We start from the raw sequence: 12,317 nt of genomic DNA, 5'->3' as shown, positions 1-12,317 counted from the left end.
GGAAAGACCCACAGGACTGTAAAAGTTATAGACCTATATCCCTAATTAATTCGGACATCAAAATTTACTCTAAATTGTTGGCCAATAGATTGAGTCTTATCCTACCCAGACTGGTGCACCCAGATCAAGTCGGGTTTATCCAGGGTCGGCAAGCTTCAGATAATACCCGACGGATTATTGATCTGATAGAAATAGCCAATCATAAAGACATACCAGTTATGGCGCTCAGTCTGGATGCGGAAAAAGCGTTTGATAGGATAGACTGGCCATACTTGGAAGCCACGCTTGGAGCGTTCGGAATGGGTGACAAATTAACAAAAGCTATATTTGCGCTATATTCGACCCCGTCGGCTAGGGTTACCCACCAGGGATTCGCTTCAGAACCCTTCCAAATTAAGAGTGGCACGCGACAGGGATGCCCGCTCTCCCCCCTCCTCTTTGCATTGTGTATGGAACCGCTGGCGGCTCAGATACGGGATAGCAAAGACATCTCAGGTATTGCCATCGGAAACCAGACGCATAAGGTGGCACTCTATGCGGATGATGTATTCCTGACAGTATCCAGGCCCCTCACCTCCTTGCCAAACCTGCTAGATCTGCTGGGACGGTTCAATAGGGTCTCCGGCTTCAAAATCAATCAGAGCAAATCGGAGGCTATTAACATAAACCTCCCTAAACACGTAGAAAAACTAATTGCCCTTAACTTCAATTTCCGCTGGCAAAAACAGCAAATTAAATATTTGGGGGTCAATATCACGCGGACATATAACACAATTGGCCAAGCTAACTACCCGCGGCTGATACGGACCCTGAGAGAGGATCTCCATAGGTGGGCCAAAAATAAAATCTCATGGATTGGCAAAATCCACTGCGTAAAAATGAACTTGCTCCCTCGCCTCTTGTATCTCTTTCAAACACTCCCAGTGCCGTTAAGTTTGAAGGAAACTCTCTCCCTCCAAACTGAGATAGATAAGTTTATCTGGGGAGGCAAAAAGGCGAGAGTGAGCAAACAGATAATGCGCACACAAACGGGGGCGGGAGGGCTAGCAGTACCTTGTTTGTTGTCATACTATCGAGCGGCCCAATTATGTCAAATTGTGCAATGGCACACCAACCCCGACTCTAAAAGGTGGGTCGCGTTGGAACGAGAGGCATGCTCCCCATTGGAACTAGAGCATCTGATTTGGTACCCCAAGAAGGTGCGCAATAGCACCAAATTGCCGCTATCCTCAATGACCAACTCGCTATCAATCTGGGAAAGCACAAGGCTCAAATATGGCCTGACCAGCAGGGCATCGGGCATGACACCAATTTGGAATAACCCCCTCTTTGCTCCGGGCCAGTCCAGCACAGATTTCTCTATCTGGAAACAAAATAACATAAAGCGATTGATTGATCTGGAGGGAAGACAAGGAATAAAAATCTTCGAAATAGTCAAATCAGACTTCCATATCCCCAATGCCGAGCTCTTTAGGTACCTCCAGATCAGGGCGTTCTATCAAAAAGTTCAGCCAAAATCCCCTATGACAAATTTCGAAAAGCTCTGTCGATCAGGGACATCCACAGTGAGACTCACATCGCAGATGTACAAAGAAGTGACCGGTTCTAGCACGACAGTAAAGGACAAAACCAGATATATGACCCAATGGGAAACAGACCTAGGAGAGGAGTTGGAGGTAGAGGACTGGACAAAGATAGTGACGGCGACCTCCAAAAGTTCAATGTGCACGACCTTAAGGGAGAACGCATATAAAGTAATGATGCGCTGGTATCACACTCCCACAAAATTAGCTACATTTCTGCCCAGTTACTCCCCATTGTGTCCACGACAATGTGGACAGCAGGCAGACTTGTTGCACATGCTGTGGTCTTGCCCCAAAATCGTCCCAGTCTGGGACTCAATTAAAGACTGGTTAAACATTATCACAGGTAAACCCGTCCCATTGGATCCATGGCTGTTCCTCCTGAACAGACCAGCAGTCGGGTTCACCAAAGGAGAAAATAAGTTGATAGCTCACTTTGCTATGGCGATGAGGGGGGAGACTGCAGCACGCTGGAAACAGAACATAATTCCCTCAATCCCAAATATTAGACATAGAATTTGGACGGTATGCCAGATGGAAATGCTGACAAGCTTGGTCAACGACACTAGCGAAAATTTTGAAAAGGTCTGGGCACCATGGTTAGCCCAGAGAGAAATCCAGGGAGTGGAGAGGACCTCAATTTGGCCTTGATAGGGACAAATGCGTTCTCCCGTGAGGAAGGGCTCAACGGTGGAACCCGTACCACACTTAGACGCACGCAGCGACCCCCCCCCCGCCCCCCCCCTCCCCCCACACTTCAAAACCCCACCGGCCCCAAGAGGGACCTAAAGGAAAATGAGAGAGACAAACTAGTCAAAAGTTAGAGGTCCTACGGGGTATGCACAAAGTCCTCAGACGCAGAGAACCAGCATGAGAGAGGCAGAGGCGGAATCATGGAAGGAGACCCCCCGAACCCCCCCCCCCTCCTCCCCTCTCTTTCTTCTCCCCCTCTTCTTGTCTGTCTCTCCCCTCCGACTGCAGGCCGGAGTCCCCCCCCCCTGTCTGTCTGTCCGTCTACCCCGTATGTCCAAAACCCTCTACCCAATTACAAAGCTGAATGTCACATGCAGTAAGCTGATACTGTTTGTTCTTATGAGCCTTTTTACTGTATGCATATTATGAACAAAACAATAAAAAAATATAAGTTGAAAAAAAAAAAAAGAACGGAGCTCTTCTAGAATACGCCCCCTATACCCTTTTATGGATTTTGTGAATAGCTATTAATGAGAGGAGAAGAGTAACAGGGTTGACGGAAGGCAAAAAAGATGGTGGCTCTGGAAGGAAGACCATAGAGAAATACTCTTATTTCATTCAACGGAAACTTGGGAGTCATTTTTAACATCATGTTAACCCTTTCAGTGCTATGACAGCATACGTCATGAAGGGTGGTGCCCTGGGTTTGCTCTTTTCTATGGGGTGTTCAGTCCTCTGCTGGACCACCGACCATTGCCCTTCCACTCGTGTAAACTAAAGTAGGAAGCGATCTCACAAGCTCTCACGGGAACGATCACGTGATCGCTAGTGGTTTGTGCGTTTACATTTTAGGTATGAAGCGGTTTTGTAGAAAATGTAATGTCACAGCAAAGAGCAGCTCACAGGCTTCGGATTGGCACTTGTTCTGACCATATGTCTCGTGCTTACAGTGAATGGCTTAGGCTGTGGCCAGGCAGGGAGCGGGCGCACTGGCGCTTTTGCGCGGTGACGTCACGCTCCCTGCTCGGCCGGGAGATTTTTGGCCGGCTAGGTGCGCACACGTGGGGGGTCATTCGGGGGGCGCGGCCATGATGTCACGGAGCAGGTTCACCCTCATTGGGCGAACCACTCACGTGATGCGCAAGCGAGAGACAAATTAAATTTTGCTGCTTCGGCAAGCAGGTAAAGGGCCGCGCATGCTCAGACGCTTGCTCACGCTGGCCACACACATTGCCGCAATATGTTTCATCGCGGCCAGCATGAGCGTGCCCGCTTGCTCAGCGCCACCCTGGCCGAGGCCTACATTTATATAACTGTATAGCAAAAGTTACCCAAGGTCCACTATCTTTATGTTTTAATTGGGAAATAACAGTTAACATATACAGAAAGTCAAGACAAAAAAAATGAAACATCTTGCATTTATTTTGCATTTTGTGATGTCTTCCGCCTTTTCATCACTTTAGCTGCATTCTGCTCTGCAGTGGCCTCTGGTATGTTTGTCCCCCTAATGTGCCTTTTCAGTGCTGTTCTCAGAGAATTTCTGTACTCTGAACAGAGCGCTTCAATTATCTAGCACAGTAGTGCATTGCGTAAATCTAACAGGAAGAGCACAGGGAGATCCAGAGCCAGATAGGCACAGCTCCCTTAGTGGGAGCATTTAAATCCCAGGAAACTGAACATACAGGCAAACACTCTCTCTACATCAGAAGCCTCATAGTACTGCAGACAAAAGGATGCAGAATACCAGCGTTCTGTGTGATGGATCTTTGCTTACAGAATGGAAGATGCACAGGTAGGTTTTTTTATATGACTATCATTGGTACAATATAAGATGTATCCATGTATCTGAACAGATTAATCCACTTTTACCACCTGTATTTTCTACAGTCTAAGATAAGAAAACATATTTTATTGCTTAAAAAAAGTAATTTTATTTACAAGTTATCTTAACGGGGCTGTGAGTAACCTTGCCACACTTGCCTTTAAAGTGGGAGATCTTCATTTGAGACTGTGAGCACGTTGGGTCAACAACAGAAGGTGAAATAGAAAACATTTTATCTGTATTATATTGTTCGTGCATATTAAGTGAAATGCTACAGTAATATAGCTAAATAAATTATTCTCAACCTCATCAGCACCAGAAACCAGACTGGCATTGCCCGGTAAGTCTCTTCTGGCACAGAAGGAGACAGGCAGCATCATTACCCACCTGGTTTGCTCCAAGGTTTCTCCTTGAATTAAAGGAACTTTTACATTTGGGCTGGATTCTTTATGTTTTGACTAACAAGGAACTGGATGACTTATATACGCCTTACCCTGTTATTCCCATATTCCACCATCTCCCAAAGATCCACCAGACAGTGATAGACTCACTTTGCAGGCTGATCGGGTTTAGCATGGGATCTTTGGGAGATGGTTTATCCAGATACCTTGATGTGTTTCTTCAACCTCTGGTACGGGGTTTACCTTCGTTTCCCTGTGACACCATGGATCTACTCACAGCTTTACAGGACATTCAATGGCCTAATACCTGTCTGTGGGTGACTATGGATGTCATGTCGTTGCATACGATTATTAAACACAATTTGGGATATGCCGCTGTCAAGTTTTTTCTTCATTCTGATTTTCCCTCGGCACCGTGCACATTTATTCTTCATTCGATTCTCTTATTACTCATGCACAATTATTTTTTGTTTGATTCGCAATTCTTTTTACAAACACGGGGTGCCGCTATGGCCACATCTTTTGCACCCTCCTACACTGATCATTTATGGGTTTCTGGGAAACGCTACACATTTTCAGTGATTCCAATATTTTTCGTCATCACATCATATTCTACAGATGCTATGTAGATGACCTTATTTTCATTTGGAAGGGCGATGTATCTACTATACAATTTTGTTATTTATGAATTCACTCAGTAGTAACACTTATCATCTTTCTTTCACTTACACTTATAGTTATAGTCATTCACATATTCAATATCTGGATCTTTCTCTTTACATTGATATGTCACAGAAAGTCCAGACAGATATTCACCAGAAGACTAACTCACAGAATCATTGGCATAGACTTTCCTGGAACCAGGGTCACGAATGATGTATGATTAGTTCCAGTAAGCTCAACTCATGTCCTCCCTCTTCCAAAGCATGACAAGTCCTTAATGTCTTTCTTAATTTTATTGCTGGATTAGAAAACACAGGAACTTGTGGGTGTAGTGTAGGCAGAGAGTGCTTCTCTATGTGGGATGCTTCTATGAGGTTGGACTATGGTAAGAGAGAAAGGCCTTACCAGGGGTGGATGCAGACAGGTCTGTACTCACTGTAATCTAGGGTGGAAAAGAAAGTGAGGGGCAGGGGTCACACTAAAGGTTGAGTGGGACTGCACTAACTGTCAGCAAAAGACAGGGGAGAACATGGGAAAGTCCATTAACTGGGAGGACTGGAGAAGCTGCAGTAGCAGTTCACTGATTATGTGCTCAGAGGCAAAAAATGCAACATTGTTGCATGTTACACAGGCACAGTGTGTGTATGTGGAGCCAATGCCTGCAGCTGAACTTAAGGAGCTGACAAGCAGAAGGGGGATCGGGCAGGAATGTGATTCTTGTTCCATGACACTCCCCGTCTGGTATCTGGAGATACCACTATATAACTGGAATATGTGGAACATATGTGCAATGCATAACAAAGATAACATCACATTCTCAAACAATGCAAGAGTCCATGTCCACATAGCGATGTGACACCGGCCGGTATCACTGGTATCAAGGTCCCTTGGCCAAGGTTCTTTGGCAAAGGATGCAGGGTGGATGCACAGCTCCAGGTTTGCTGCTTGCACCACAATGTCTTTGTATAAAAGTCTCTGGCACTGTTTCCTTTTAGTCTTGTGAGAGAACAGTCCTTTTGTCTCTGTAGTTTCACCCACAGAGTGTATCCCCTTGTAGGTATACCAGCCGTGGCAGCCTGTTGCTCTATCACCTGGCGTTTGGCAGAAGGAGAGGGCTTTTGGCTCCTTGTGGGAGCGGATTACTGTCCCTGGAAAACTGGTTGTCGAATGTAATCCAATAAAGGGGGCGTCGTTCAGGGAGACTCCCTGAAGCTGAGCGCTGGGGTTGAACATTACCCGGATTTGATCGGATTCCTGAGGGTGGTAGGCCCCAGGTGATTGGAGGTACCGACATTCATTGCCTTCCTCCATTAGAGGTGCTGGCTTTGCGTGGCCGGTAAAGAATATCTTCTGGATGAAGACCACAAAGTTGTTTTTGGTCTCTGGTTCCCTTTGTGGGCCGCAGAGGTGCGAGGTGAACCTAGAGATGGCATGTTCTCCATTGTTTGGGAAGCGCCTCCTTGGTGGACGGAATGGTAGCGGAGTCACCCGACTGCTTAGTCCGTCTTTAGAGAGCTCCTTGACAGTTAACCTCGGGAATCCTCTATCTTCCCTCGAGGGTGTTTGTTTGTCATCTTTCCTTGTTGTCTGGAACGCTGTGCACCGTAGTTCATCGGTACATTTCTCTTGCACGAGAACATCTCCGCGTAGTTTGGTGAAACGCTTTTGTGTTTCTTTGTTGACTGCCATCGGGAGGTTGTTTTCTCCCTGGACATGACGAAGAACAGTCTCTTTTGTCCTTGTAAATCCTTTTGGGAAATGTCTCTGCAACTGTCCCCTTTTACGTGTTTGAACGAACAGTCCTTTTGACACTGTGGCTTCGCCTGTGGGGCGCAATCTTTTGCGGCTATGCCAGCCGTGGCAATTGGTTGCTCTGTTGCTTGATACTCTGTGGAGAGGAACAACTGTACGTCTTAATTGTGCCCTTGCTCGCGGGAGTATTGTCTGATTGTTTGTTGTTTTTAGGACGATCCCTTTATCGGTCACCTTTGGGAGGTTACTCTCTTCCTTCGGTGTAGTCGACTCATCATCCTTGGCTGTCTGGACTGCTGAGCATCCTAAGCCATTGTCGCATCCCATCGGCATGAGGATGTCTTTGTTGGTCTCAGGGGTATGACCTTGTCTTTCCTCTTCACTTGGCCCTTCGGTCACTTGGAGATGGCCAAGACATGGTTCAGAGAGAGATGTGTGTCCACATTCTGTCACCTCCGTTCTGCGGGCATCAACGTAGTCTTGCCCGTGCTCTCTGTTAGTGCACGAGTTGCCCACTATCACCCATCCTAGGTCGAGTCTTTGGGCGTATGGCGCGTTGTGGGGTCCGTTGTGCCGTTTACGGACTTTATGTACCCTCATGATGTCCCTACCGAGCAGCAGCAGGATCTTGGCGTCTTGTTCCACCGGCCGGATGTGGTTGGCTATTCCTTTGAGGTGGGGGTAATGGAGTGCCACGTCTGGTGTGGGTATCTCGTCCCTGTTTGTGGTCATGTGGTTGCACTCGATGAGTGTGGGAAGGGGCATGTTCACTTTGCCGTCTATTGAGCATATGGTGTAGCCGTTCACTCTTCTCCCTGTGGTCTCCATTTGCCCTGCGCACGTTCTGAGAGTGTAAGGAAAGGCACCATCTTGTATGTTAAACATGTCGAAGAACTCTGACCTGACCAGTGATCGGTTGCTCTGGTCGTCGAGGATTGCGTACATCCGAATAGCCTTCTCAGGTTGTCCCTGGGGGTGCACTGCGACAAGGCATATTTTGGAGCAGGACATTTTGTCACCTTCTTTTCCGCAAACCTCAGTGCGCTGAGATGTGACGGGTGTTGACTCTCCTTCTTCTTTCTCCCCGCCATGCTCCGCTATGGAGGATGGGTTCTTGAGTTGGTGGAGTGTCATCGCCTCTGGGTGTAACGCTGTCACGTGCTTGTCACTCTCGCACACTGTGCATTTGATCTCTTCCTTACAGTCCCTGGCTAGATGGGTCGTGGAACCGCAGCACTTGAAGCAAACTCCGAATTCTCCAAGTAACCTCTTGCGTTCCTCTAGGGACTTCATCCTGAACCCAAAGCACTTGTTGAGTGGGTGTGGCTTCTTGTGTATGGGACATTCCCTGTTTGGGTCCCTTGGTTCCTTGTCTCCGGCGACCGACTGATCGGGAGTAGTTTGGGCCGTGGGAGGCACGTACGTCCTGCGGGCCGAGATGGGTGTTTGGGGATTACCATATCTCGTCGCTGGTCTCTCGTTCTTCGGGCTGCTTGCACTGTATGTGGTTTGCGCACCTAAGATGAAACTGGGATCGTTTCTTGTCTTTGCCGCTTCGCAGATGAAGCTCACGAAGAATGAGAATGGGGGGAAGACAACCTGCTTCTCCCTTTTGTATTTGGAACCTTGTGAAAGCCACCTTTCTTGGAGGTTGAAGGGTAGCTTCTCCAGGATGGGTCTCACTCCACGAGCTGAATCTAGGGCGTTGAGACCTATTAAGGAATGGTCTTTCCTTGCGGACTCCAGTTCTTGCAGCAGGTCTCCAAGATCTCGTAACTTCGAGTAGTCTTTACTCGTGATCTTGGGGAAGCTCTCGATTCTTTTGAAGAGTGAATCCTCGACTGCTTCAGGGCTGCCATAGGTCTCTTCTAGCCTTTCCCACACTAGGTCCAGACCTACTTGGGGTTGATGTGCGTTTGCCGTCCGAAGTCTCTGCGCTTGCTCCCTGGATACGTTCCCCAAGAACTTAACTAACAGGTTGATCTCTTCCCTTGCTGAGAAGTCCAAGCTGTCGATTGCGTCTTTGAACGTGAACTTCCACGTCCGGTAGTTCTCAGGGCGGTCGTCGAAGCTGATGAGTCCTGCGTGCACCAAGTCGCGCCGGATCATGTACTTGGCTATGTCTGTCAGACCTGAGACGTCGGCGCGTTTGCCCCGTTCTGAGGTAGTTGCTGGGACGGTCTGTGCGGTCGCCTCTTCCTTGGCGTGGACGCGTGATGGCTGCTGGCCAGTGTGAGGGGCTGTTTTCTCCCGCGTGGGTGTACCTGGATTACGAGCCTGTGGTGGTGCATCCGTGTGCGCCCTGGCGTGTGGATCACTGTTGCGGCTGTGGCTATCCCAGGCAGCGTGTGCCATTGACGGAGCAGCGTCTTCTCCTCGTGGTCCTAGCGAGTCTTCGTTGTCTGTGGTGTCGCTCCCTCCGTGTTGAGATGGTGCGCTGGTGTTTACACTGAAGAGGCTCCTTACGTAGTCTTCAGTGCGTTGGGCTGGATCCTCTGAAGCTATCCGTCTGTACGGTAGCTCCCCGCCGTCCTGTCTCGCAGCTGCTTCTAGGACTTCGGCTTGGGCTATGGCGGCAGCGGCGTCCTCTTCTTTGCTTAGAGCCTCTAGATCCGCGTCTAATTCGGCCTTTCTACGCGCATTGGCAGCGGCGGTGGTAGCCGCGGCGGCATTGGCAGCAGCGGTGGTAGCAGCGGCGGCGGCATTGGCAGCGGCGGTGGTAGCAGCGGCGGCGGCATTGGCAGCGGCGGCAGTAGCAGCGGCGGCGGCATTGGCAGCGGAGGCGGCCTGCTCCTCCTCTTCTATGCGCGCCTTTTCTGCCCTTACGGCTGCCTCTCTCCGACCATATTCGGCCCTGGCACGTGCGGCCTCTGCTGTGGCTCGCGCCTTGGTAGCGCTCGCGCTTGCGCTAGACGCGTGAGATTGCACTGATCTTGCTGACCTTGATGAGTGCCTGGATATGCTTGAGCGCTGCGATGCAGTCTCCAGGAGGAGCTCTTTTCTCACGCTTTGAGCGTCTGTGACGGCGGCCCGCACGCGGCTGTCACGTGCAAGATCAATGTTATTTTGTAAGTCTCTTTCTTGCAGGCTTTCGCCGGTGTTGGTTCTGGTCAAGTAGGTGATGTATGTTTCTGACAGCCCTTGGTAGCACGAGTGATCAGACTTTATTTGAATAATTGCCTGCGCGAGCTGTTGTGCATTATCGCCAATACTAACGACATTGCGTAACTCCAATGCGGTTGTTTCCCAGGCCAACTCTAATTTAGCGCGGTGCGCTTCAATGTCGCTCTCATATTTTTCGCGGCCCTTTTGTGTCAGTGTGACTGTCCGTTTGGGCCTTGCGCCTGCCTGCGCCTGTTGCAGATGCGCAGCGGTCTCTGTATCTGAGAGATCGCTTTCCTGCGTGATGTCTGGTGAGGCTCTGAGTTCTACCATGCTGTAGGTGTGTGTAGGCCTTTTGCCAGTGCGTGTGGCGTGCGGTCTTTTACCTTGTCAGCGTAGGGCGTCTGTCTCAGATGGTGCCGAGCGGTGTCCTGCAGCGTGCAGCGTTGGGGTAGCTGTGCTTACAGGTGTCCGTAGGCTCCTCACTGTGGGGCTGAGCAGCGGGTGGACTCAGACAGAGAAAAAGGCAATTAGGTTTGTGTGTACAGTCTGTTTGCAAAGCTGCTGCCTTGTGTGCAGGGTTGCTCGTGCAGTGTAAGCTGCTTGCTTCTCTGTAAGGTTGCAGGCTGTGTGCAGTTTGCTGTATAAAGCTTGCTGCCCTGTCTGGCAGAGTGAAGCTGCTGCTTGTCCTGGGGTGCAGAGACTATTCTGTTTAGCATAAAGTCTTTGAGTAGTAGCTCCTGTGTGATTCCCTAACACAGGTCTTTGTTTTACTGTTCTGTTTAAACTGCTGCTTGTTTTTGCAGAAAGCTGTAGCAGTTTGCTGTATAGCTGTGTAGAGCTGCACTTTTGTAGCATGAAGGCTGTGAGTGATAGCTTCTGCGTAGACCTCTAATACACGGTCTCTCTCTTACTTTCCTGGAACCAGGGTCACGAATGATGTATGATTAGTTCCAGTAAGCTCAACTCATGTCCTCCCTCTTCCAAAGCATGACAAGTCCTTAATGTCTTTCTTAATTTTATTGCTGGATTAGAAAACACAGGAACTTGTGGGTGTAGTGTAGGCAGAGAGTGCTTCTCTATGTGGGATGCTTCTATGAGGTTGGACTATGGTAAGAGAGAAAGGCCTTACCAGGGGTGGATGCAGACAGGTCTGTACTCACTGTAATCTAGGGTGGAAAAGAAAGTGAGGGGCAGGGGTCACACTAAAGGTTGAGTGGGACTGCACTAACTGTCAGCAAAAGACAGGGGAGAACATGGGAAAGTCCATTAACTGGGAGGACTGGAGAAGCTGCAGTAGCAGTTCACTGATTATGTGCTCAGAGGCAAAAAATGCAACATTGTTGCATGTTACACAGGCACAGTGTGTGTATGTGGAGCCAATGCCTGCAGCTGAACTTAAGGAGCTGACAAGCAGAAGGGGGGTCGGGCAGGAATGTGATTCTTGTTCCATGACATAGACATTCGCTGGCACCCGGGCAAAAAAAATTTCAAGGCCACATTATTATTAATACCGACTGCAATTTTTTCTCCCTCACCCCATCCTCTCCCTGATCCTCTATCTCATCATCTCTCCCCATCCCTTTTTCATCATCCATCATCATCATCTCTCCCCCTCCTCATCATCATCTCTCCCCCTTCACCTCATCTCTCCCCCTCATCTCTCTCCCCCTCCTCATTACCATCATTAGCTCTCTTCCCATCATCATCATCATCATCATCATCATCATCATCATCATCATCATCATCATCATCATCATCAGCTATCTCCCCATCATCATCAGCTCTCTCCCCCTCGTCATCATCACCGCCATCATCATCAGATCTCCCCCTCATCATCAGATTTCCCCCTCCTTAAGGTGACCAGAATTTCAAATGTAAAAAAAATATTTTCGATTGCAGTGCACGGCTTCTTCCAATTTATTGTCATTATCCACCTGCACTGTTGTTAGAGATGTTATTTAATACAGCACTTTTCCTTTCAATCTGATCAATGAAGGCGGTCCCCGGCTATCAATGCGTTCTTGACAAAAGTGTCGGATAGAGAATGGTCGTAAAGCGAAACTCATTTTCCCATAGGACCATGTTATAAATTGAGGTTGCTTTCCTGACCAGGGCCAGAAAGGCCTTTTTAACAGATTGTGACCCAGAAAATTGTACTCGGGCAATACTATATGTAGTATATACAGTAATGATGTATAAACATGTATTTATTAAATATAATTATATATAAGCTTGCAATACTGTACTGTGCAGTACTTACAGTACACCTTGGCGATTGTTTGAACTTGTGCGCCAGCG

At 48.5% G+C, this 12,317-nt stretch overlaps 1 protein-coding gene across 2 annotated transcripts in view; it reads left to right on the top strand.

Moving 5' to 3' along the window:
* NIM1K (NIM1 serine/threonine protein kinase) overlaps nt 1–12,317 on the top strand; it is a 99,642-nt gene that overhangs the window by 30,030 nt on the left and 57,295 nt on the right. Inside the window, exon 1 of one of the 2 annotated variants that reach the window (XM_075588997.1) lies at nt 3,935–4,068. The exons of the other annotated variant lie outside the window; for it this stretch is intronic. The gene's annotated coding sequence lies outside the window, so the exon portion shown is untranslated. Of the gene's footprint in view, nt 1–3,934; nt 4,069–12,317 lie in introns of those variants that run through there. 2 annotated transcript variants of the gene reach the window in all.

Source organism: Ascaphus truei, chromosome 1 (genome assembly GCF_040206685.1).
Source record: "Ascaphus truei isolate aAscTru1 chromosome 1, aAscTru1.hap1, whole genome shotgun sequence".
Taxonomy (NCBI): Eukaryota; Metazoa; Chordata; class Amphibia; order Anura; family Ascaphidae; genus Ascaphus; species Ascaphus truei.
Note: the sequence above shows the minus strand (reverse complement) of the source record. Positions and strands in the feature narration are given on the sequence as shown.